The sequence below is a fragment of the Pongo abelii genome, chromosome 16 (assembly GCF_028885655.2).
Source record: "Pongo abelii isolate AG06213 chromosome 16, NHGRI_mPonAbe1-v2.0_pri, whole genome shotgun sequence".
Taxonomy (NCBI): domain Eukaryota; kingdom Metazoa; phylum Chordata; class Mammalia; order Primates; family Hominidae; genus Pongo; species Pongo abelii.
In genome coordinates, this window is record NC_072001.2 from 37,480,819 (window position 1) to 37,488,772 (window position 7,954).

A 7,954-nucleotide genomic window follows, 5' to 3' on the forward strand; every position below is an offset into this window, starting at 1 on the left:
GGAGGTGAGGAGGAGTTTGCAATTAGGACAAAGAATGACCTTAACAGGAGTGAATGCTCTTGCATTGGTTTCCCAACCCTGATACATCCGTAGATTCATTTGAACAGAGTTACCCTATGCATTTTCCATCTATCTGCTTCCAATTCTGGGGGCACGGCTGAAAGGAACTACCATTCATTCGTGTTTGAAATAGTGTTCTTCATTTCCTTTCCTAACAGCACAGCCCTCAATTGCTTCTTACAGCTGGTTTGTCTTCTGGCTTCCTTAACATCACTGATATCAGGAAGACCAAATTAACAAATATATCCATGAAAAAAAGCCCATGATATTTTTGCTCAGCAATTCCATTCCCAGGGACTTATACAGATATAAGCACATGTATGAGAATGACACATTATATTATTACATCAATTACAGCAGTATTTGTAATAACATAAGATTAGAAATAACCTACGTATCCTTTATTAAGGAACTATTAAAATAAACTATGACATATTCATATGTAGAATTTAGGCAGTCTTTTTTGTTTTTTGGAGACAGATAGTCTCTCTATATTGTACAGACTGGTCTTGAACTCTTGGCCTCAGGAGACCCTCCCACCTCAGCCTCTTTAGTAGCTGGGACTATACTTGTGCACCACCATGCCCAGCTAGGCAGTCATTTAAAGCAAGGGTCAGCAGAATTTTTCTGTAAAGGGCAAGATAATAAATATTTTAGTCTTTGCAGACCCTGCAATCTTTGCCACAGTTACTCAACTCTGCCCTTGTAGCACAAAACAGCCACAGACAATGCATAAAAGAACAGATGTGGCTGTGTTCTAATAAGACTTTTATTTACTAAAACAGGTAGAGACTGAATTTGACCTGTGGGCTATAGTTTACCTATCTGATTTAAAAGAATAAGGCAAGTCTATATATACAGTTATGGAAATATTTCAAAGACATATTTTTAAGTTAAGCAAACCGAGGAGGAAGAAAATACAAGCATGTATTCTATACATAGATGTATAGAAAACATTGTAAGACTACACAGGAAACTATAAATGTGGTTACATCTGGAGATGAGAAGTGGAAGACCAAGGGAAAACGGAGATAGAGAGGCTTTTCATTGAATAGCATTTTGTTCCTACTGGAATTTGTATCGTGGATGCAATACTTATTTTTTAAAAAGCACACTTTAAAAGAGTGGGTTTGCATCATCAGAATCCTATTTTGTTATATCGAGGCTGACCATTTGTATATCCAGCACTCCTCTGTCTGATTTCTCCTTATTATTGAGGCACATTTTGATTCCCCATGAAAACTGCAAACTCTTTTGAAGGACTGTCTTTATACCCACAGCCTTTCCTGCTTCCTGCCAGTGTTTTGCACAAAGTAGACCTCTTTATATATTTATGTCATAAAAACTATACAATAAAAATTAATTTATTGTAGTATTGGTAGGAAGGAACCCTTCCTTTACACCCCCCAAGGAAACTCATTTACTTTTGAATAGGGAGAATCAAATTAAAACAAACTTCAAGGACGAAAGGAAGCCATACATCAAAATACTTGACCCATGGTAGGTGCTCATTACATGTTGAATCTTTACCTAAATTAAAGGACAGTCACTGCTGTGTGTTCACCCACGCTGCCTCTTCCCGGATGCACATAAAGACATTTCCCAGCCTCCCTCTTCTATAAGGTTCAAGTGGTCTCCAGAACCACAAGTGATGGGTCTGCAAACCCAGGGGGCTACCAGCTTTCTGGACACCTACCCACTAGATGAGTCAGGGCAAGAATAGAAAAACACTCCCTCCTCCCTCAAAGAAGGGTTATGTCCAGTCACGGATGGCTCAGCCACAAGGTATTTTCGACACATGGGGAGGTGGTGTGGGTGGACAGTGACAAGAAGGAGACACTTGCTACGACTGTATTGACTTCTGCCTCCTCATTCTTCTGAAGCAGTCAGCTAGTCAGCTGCTGGAGAACCAGAAGACATAATAATGCAATTCTCAGATGTTTGCTTTCCACTGATATTATCACCCTGGTGTGAGTTGCCATGGCAATTTCAACATATTAGAGCCACATTCTTTTGTTTAAATAATTTTTTTATGTCTTCAGCAGTTTTATGTCTAGAGACATTAGGTGTTGAAATTCTATCCATCCTTACAGACTCTTCAGGATGGAGGTTTCAATCTCCAACGGCCCTGACATTGTCCTCCCAATATTAGTAGCAGGAGACCTCTTTTGTTAATGACCTATGGTTTCTATGTAAGCAAGGTTCTGGGAGCTGAGCTGAAGCCCTTAATTCTGGGTATGAATTCAGGCATTTGGGTATACCCTGAGTGGGAGGAAAGAGGTAAAGAGATTACACTCTGTCATAAGAACAATGAAATAACTTACTAGGCATCAACCACAAAATCTTGGATTTAGAAGGCCCATAAATCCTGTCTAGTACAGGCCCCACATTTTGCTGGTGGAAAATGGACACAGAAAGGGCAAGTGAGCTGTCCAAAGTCACAGAGCTACTTAGTAGCAAATCTGGGATTAGAATCTGAGTTTCCATACTCAATTTCCAGTTCAATGCCTTTTTTTACAATACTGTGCTGCCTCTAAATGATAGATAACGTGAAATTGGATAGCAGGATAGCATAGTATGATTTCCCAAGAAGCTGAAAAGAGGGTGTGCCTTCCTTTAATTAATTATCGAAGAGTTGCCAGTTATTGTTTCGAGCTGGAGTCTTAGGATTATGATTGGGGATATTCCTAGAAATACTGATGAATTCTTTCTTCTTCTATAGACCTTGCTGCAGAAACATGTAGGGGTAATTCAAGGGAATTGATTTTGAATGATCATTTTACCCAAAGTCTCTGAAATGTCAGTTTTACAAGAGCAAGCTAAATAACATTTTTTAACATTAAAAGAAGGTAGTCATAGTATACTTGGTTCCAAATTGGCCAACTCTGAGAATTTGCCGATTCTTTTTTTTTGTTTTTTTTTTTTTGAGACGGAGTCTCACTCTGTCACCCAGACTGGAGTGCAGTGGCGCAATCTCCGCTCACTGCAAGCTCCGCCTCCCGGGTTCACGCCATTCTCCTGCCTCACCCTCCCGAGTAGCTGGGACTACAGGCGCCCGCCAACAGGCCTGGCTAATTTTTTTTTTTGTATTTTTAGTAGAGACAAGGTTTCACCGTGTTAGCCTGGATGGTCTCGATCTCCTGACTTCGTGATCCGCCCGCCTTGGCCTTCCAAAGTGCTGGGATTAACAGGCGTGAGCCACCGCGCCCAGCTGGGAATTTGCCAACTCTTTATTGCATCTGCAGGGAATTAAAATTGGAGCACCTTCGCAAGTAGCACCTACACACAGGGTGATGATGATGACGATGATGATGATAGTGATAAAGGAAAATTTCTTGAACACTTACTATGTACTAGTCACATAGCCAAAGCTAAATGATATGCTAAAGGCTTTAACATTTATTCTCTTATTTAATATTCTCAATAACCCTAAGAGGTAGATATTATTATTATTCTCATTTTATAGATGAGTAAATTGAGTTTTAGCTAGGCCTCATGGCTTCAAAAAGGTAGATGTGGTATTTACATTCAGATGGCACTAAAGGCTATCTACATGCTATTTTGCATGTAAATTAGAGTCACAGCATTTTAGAGCTGGAAGTAAACATGCCATCCAATGCCTTCCTTTCATAGATGAGGAGTGGAAGTGGAATGGTTTGTTCAAAGTTTCATAACTTATGACAGATCCCAGGGTTCCATGCCTAAAAAGAATGTCCTATACTGGATCACTGAAAAGGAGTTTCCTTTTTGACCTCATCTTTGACAGTGCGTCTTGTCAGCAGCTTTCCAGATCTTTAAGAAGACCCATTTAGCTGTGGATTAATACATCAGCTACAATCTTGAGCTGTTTATTTAACCTCTCTCTGTCTCACTTTCCTTGTCTGTAAAGTGGAGAGAGCAGCTTCACAGTTGATGTGAGTATATATATACAGTACTTGGCATTGTACAATACAAGCTCTGCACAGGTATAATCTGTTATTATAAATGTGTGGACAAGTGGCAATAGAGGTGAGGGAAAAGGATCAGTTCTCTTAAATTATGCAAGTGGCACCCTGGCAGAATATTGAAGCTGGGTGGCCACCAGCCAAGAACTTTTCCTCATGAAGTTTACTCAGCCTCCAGCCTTTGACGCCATTCCTTACCTGTTCCTCCTCTTCAAAGTACATTATTATCATTTTCATGATTATTATTATTTTCATATCTGTCTTTTATAATTGTGCTAGTTATGATGTTATGGTAGGAAGAAGATGTAATTATTTACACAGCCCTGCATTTCCCATTCTTGACCTTCTAAGAAGGTTGAATTCTAAGAAATAGACTTTGTTTTGCACAGGGGGATAAAATGTGTTGTTTGGGCCCCTGCCATGAGATAATGAGTTTGAGGAGGAAGGAAGGGGTGGAGCTGAATTCTGCCTCCACTCCTGGGGCCAGGTCTCTAGCTCTGGCAGCTCATAGGAAGGGGCACTCTTTTCTAATTCATCTGAGAGTTGCCTATGTCCATTGCCATGTCCAGTAGGGTCACCTTTTGGCAATTTGCCCAAAGAGGGTGCTTTTCTTAAATTCACAAAGTTGAATTACTGCTAGGTGCTAGCAGTAGATTTTTACTCACTTCATGACTTCATTCACTTAAACCCAAAAGCATTTATTTTATTTTAGTTTTATCATTATACTTTAAGTTCTAGGGTACATGTGCACAACGTACAGGTTTGTTACATATGTATACATGTGTCATGTTGGTGTGCTGCACCCCTTAACTCATCATTTATATTAGGTCTATCTCCTAATGCTATCCCTCCCCCCTCCCCGAACCCACGACAGGCCCTGGTGTGTGATGTTCCCGTTCCTGTGTCCAAGTGTTCTCATTGTTCAATTCCCACCTGTGAGTGAGAACATGCGGTGTTTGGTTTTCTGTCCTTGCAATAGTTTGCTGAGAATGATGGTTTCCAGCTTCATCCGTGTCCCTACAAAGGACATGAACTCATCATTTTTTATGGCTGCATAGTATTCCATGGTGTATATGTGCCACATTTGCTTAATCCAGTCTATCATTGTTGGAGATTTGGGTTGGTTCCAAGTCTTTGCTATTGTGAGTAGTGCCACAATAAACATACGTGTTCATGTGTCTTTATAGCAGCATGATTTCTATTCCTTTGGGTATATACCCAGTAATGGGATGGCTGGGTCAAATGGTATTTCTAGTTCTAGATCTTTGAGGAATCACCACACTGTCTTCCACAATTAAACCCAAAAGCATTGAAATAAGACAGGTTGAGTTTTTGTTTTTTACCACAACTTAAGTTATGATTCTCATTTCTAAAGGTAAAAGTCTCTTTTCTATCAGAAAAAAAAATGAATTCCTTTTATACTTATCATGTATAATGTATGAGGACTAAAATAGAATCGGTAATCCCACAAGACCAAGAACTGCAAACTATTGGCATTTTCCCACTTAGAGGGAATGCAAGTACTGAACGTTTAGGGAGGGTTAAGCCAGTCCTTTCCATGCTTAGTTTGATAAGATACTTACTAAAATTCTCTCTACTTTAGCAGGAGAGACAACTTGTAGAATGCTTTTGTGAACCACAGGTACGTCCCCACCATCTGATCTGAGGACCGACTGCTACACTACAGGTGCTGGCTCAGCTTGTTGCTGAGCCAGTAAGATCCATGGGGAGGCAATTAGATAAGAATCATAAGCTGCCCCAGAGAGCACCATGAATTAAACACTAGAGACCCTAAGTACAGAAGCTACTTCCACTTACCATCTACTTCACTTTTTTCATCTTTAATTTGGGTTGAAAACTTCTGAAATGTTGTTGGCATTCCTATGGGGCCTTTCAGTTTTCAGATACTCCCTTTTATCAGAAGTTACTGGCTGTCTACTGCGATAAATAAATAAATAAACTTTTTTTAGTGCTTTCTATGGCAATTAGGTATCCCACTTCCAGTGTTTGCCTTCACTTTTGACTTTCTAAACCCAACAATAGAGAACACTAACAGCCACACTGGACTTGATACTTTCAAAGTGTTTCACATCTATTTTACCTATTGATTTTCAAAGAATTTTTGACTTAGGTAGATCGGATATGTTCTCTCTATTTCGAAAGCGAAGTAACATCTCCGTAGTTAACTGACTTGCCCAAGTTCACATAGCTAGATAATGACAGAGTAGAACTATCTCTCCTGTTGGCTGATTCAGTTCTTTTTACCACCGTATCTATTAGGCAAAGTGGCAAGTGCAAAGAGTTCTGGGGTTGGAGATTTGTGACCTTGAAAACCACAACTTTACTGTTGTTCCAAATATAAAAACTACAGTTGGAGGTAGGGATGCTGGGTTACTACAGTCCAGTGAGATAATTTGATTTTCAGTCCTAACTCAGCAGTGTGCCCTTGTTCATGGTACTTAATATCAATGAGCCTCCATTGCTGTGTCTGTAATACCTTCCTTTCTAGCTAAGGAAAATGAAATAGTGTATGTAAAGGGCCTAGTATATTTTCTGGCATATACTAAATGCTCAGTAAGTGCTCATTAGGATTAATATTATTCTAGCATTCTCTAGTCTTTCTTTTGGAGCACATCTTTCCACAAGTTTACATTCTTTTACTAAGAAAACTTAGGAGACTTAAAATTGGGCAACAACAGAGATTAGTGGGTGTCCTGTCTAGCTCAACTATCTGGGTTACTCTAGCTTTTGGTTGTCTTTGTCAAAGCTTATTTTCCGTCTCTACAGAGATAGAAGTTAAGTTGTAGAAAACCAGTAGTAATGTAAATGTTTCTTGTCTATATGATTCCTGTATATGGCAATGCAAATGGATTTTGTCTGGTAGAAAATATAAATCTCTGTCTATCTTCATTTGGGCAAGTTGTAACATCTTACTAGTTACCTCATTAACTAGCGAGTTAAATAAAATCTTTGACACATGTTCATTCTGTAACTGTGTGAGTCATGATTATATCCTCTTTTAAAAATTATCCTTTAATGCTTCCCAGTGCCTATCTTCTACCTACCTTACTTCCTTTACTTACTTTGTACAGTGCTTATCTTCTACTTACCTCAGTTCCCAGTGCCTATCTTCTGCTTACCTTACTGCCATGGCCGCTCCCAGCTGTGCACCCACACACTCAGCCATTCCAGCCCAGTCTCCATATACATCCACTGGCACTACCCTAGTAGCTGCTATTCAGGCTGTGGGGTTTAATAAAGTAGATCCAATGCAGATAAAAATCACTGGTAACCAAGTTCTGAAACAGAATGGGGCCTAAAATTTGAAAATCAAATGGACTTGTTTGAATATTTGAAGAGCTTCATTGTTCTGATGCTTGAGGAAATAAGTCTTAGCGCTTGTGTCAGACACTTGCCTTGACACTTGAAACAGAATATGTGAAGACCTGTACCTACAGGGAGTATGCATACAGATTCTGAGGGCCTGGCAGAAAGAGGTACTCACTACTCTGCGTTCTATAGTATAGCTGCCTGAGTAGATTTTAGACTCCTTTCTCCCTTCTCAAAGATACTGCCTCAAGCAAGAAAACAGATTTAATAAACCAATGGAATGATTCTAAGCCAGAAAATCTCATGGGTATGGATAGTCTGTGAAACAGAAAAAAAAATGTATTCAAACTTTTTTTCTCCTTGTGTTCTAAGTCACAGTGTCAGAGGCATTTGAACCAGAGCAACTCCATCTTGAACAGGGGCCGGGTAAAATAAGGCTGAGACCTACTGAGCTGCACTCCCAGGAGGTTAGATATTCTTAGTCAGAGGATGAGATAGGAGGTCGGCACAGGTACAGGTCACAAAGACCTTGCTGATAAAACGGGACGTGGTAAAGAAGCTGGCCAAAACCCACCAAAACCAAGATGGCAATGAAAGAGACCTCTGGTCATCCTCACTGT

General features: G+C 39.8%; 1 long non-coding RNA gene across 1 annotated transcript; it reads right to left on the reverse strand.

The window, feature by feature from the left end:
• Positions 1 to 2,660: 2,660 nt before the first annotated feature.
• On the reverse strand, positions 2,661 to 7,290 carry LOC112129017 (uncharacterized). Its single transcript, XR_002911432.2, has 4 exons — positions 7,145 to 7,290; positions 5,823 to 5,942; positions 3,206 to 3,299; positions 2,661 to 2,788 (listed from the first exon to the last, which is right to left on the reverse strand). It is a non-coding gene; the product is annotated as an uncharacterized LOC112129017 (long non-coding RNA).
• Between the last annotated feature and the right edge of the window lie 664 nt (positions 7,291 to 7,954).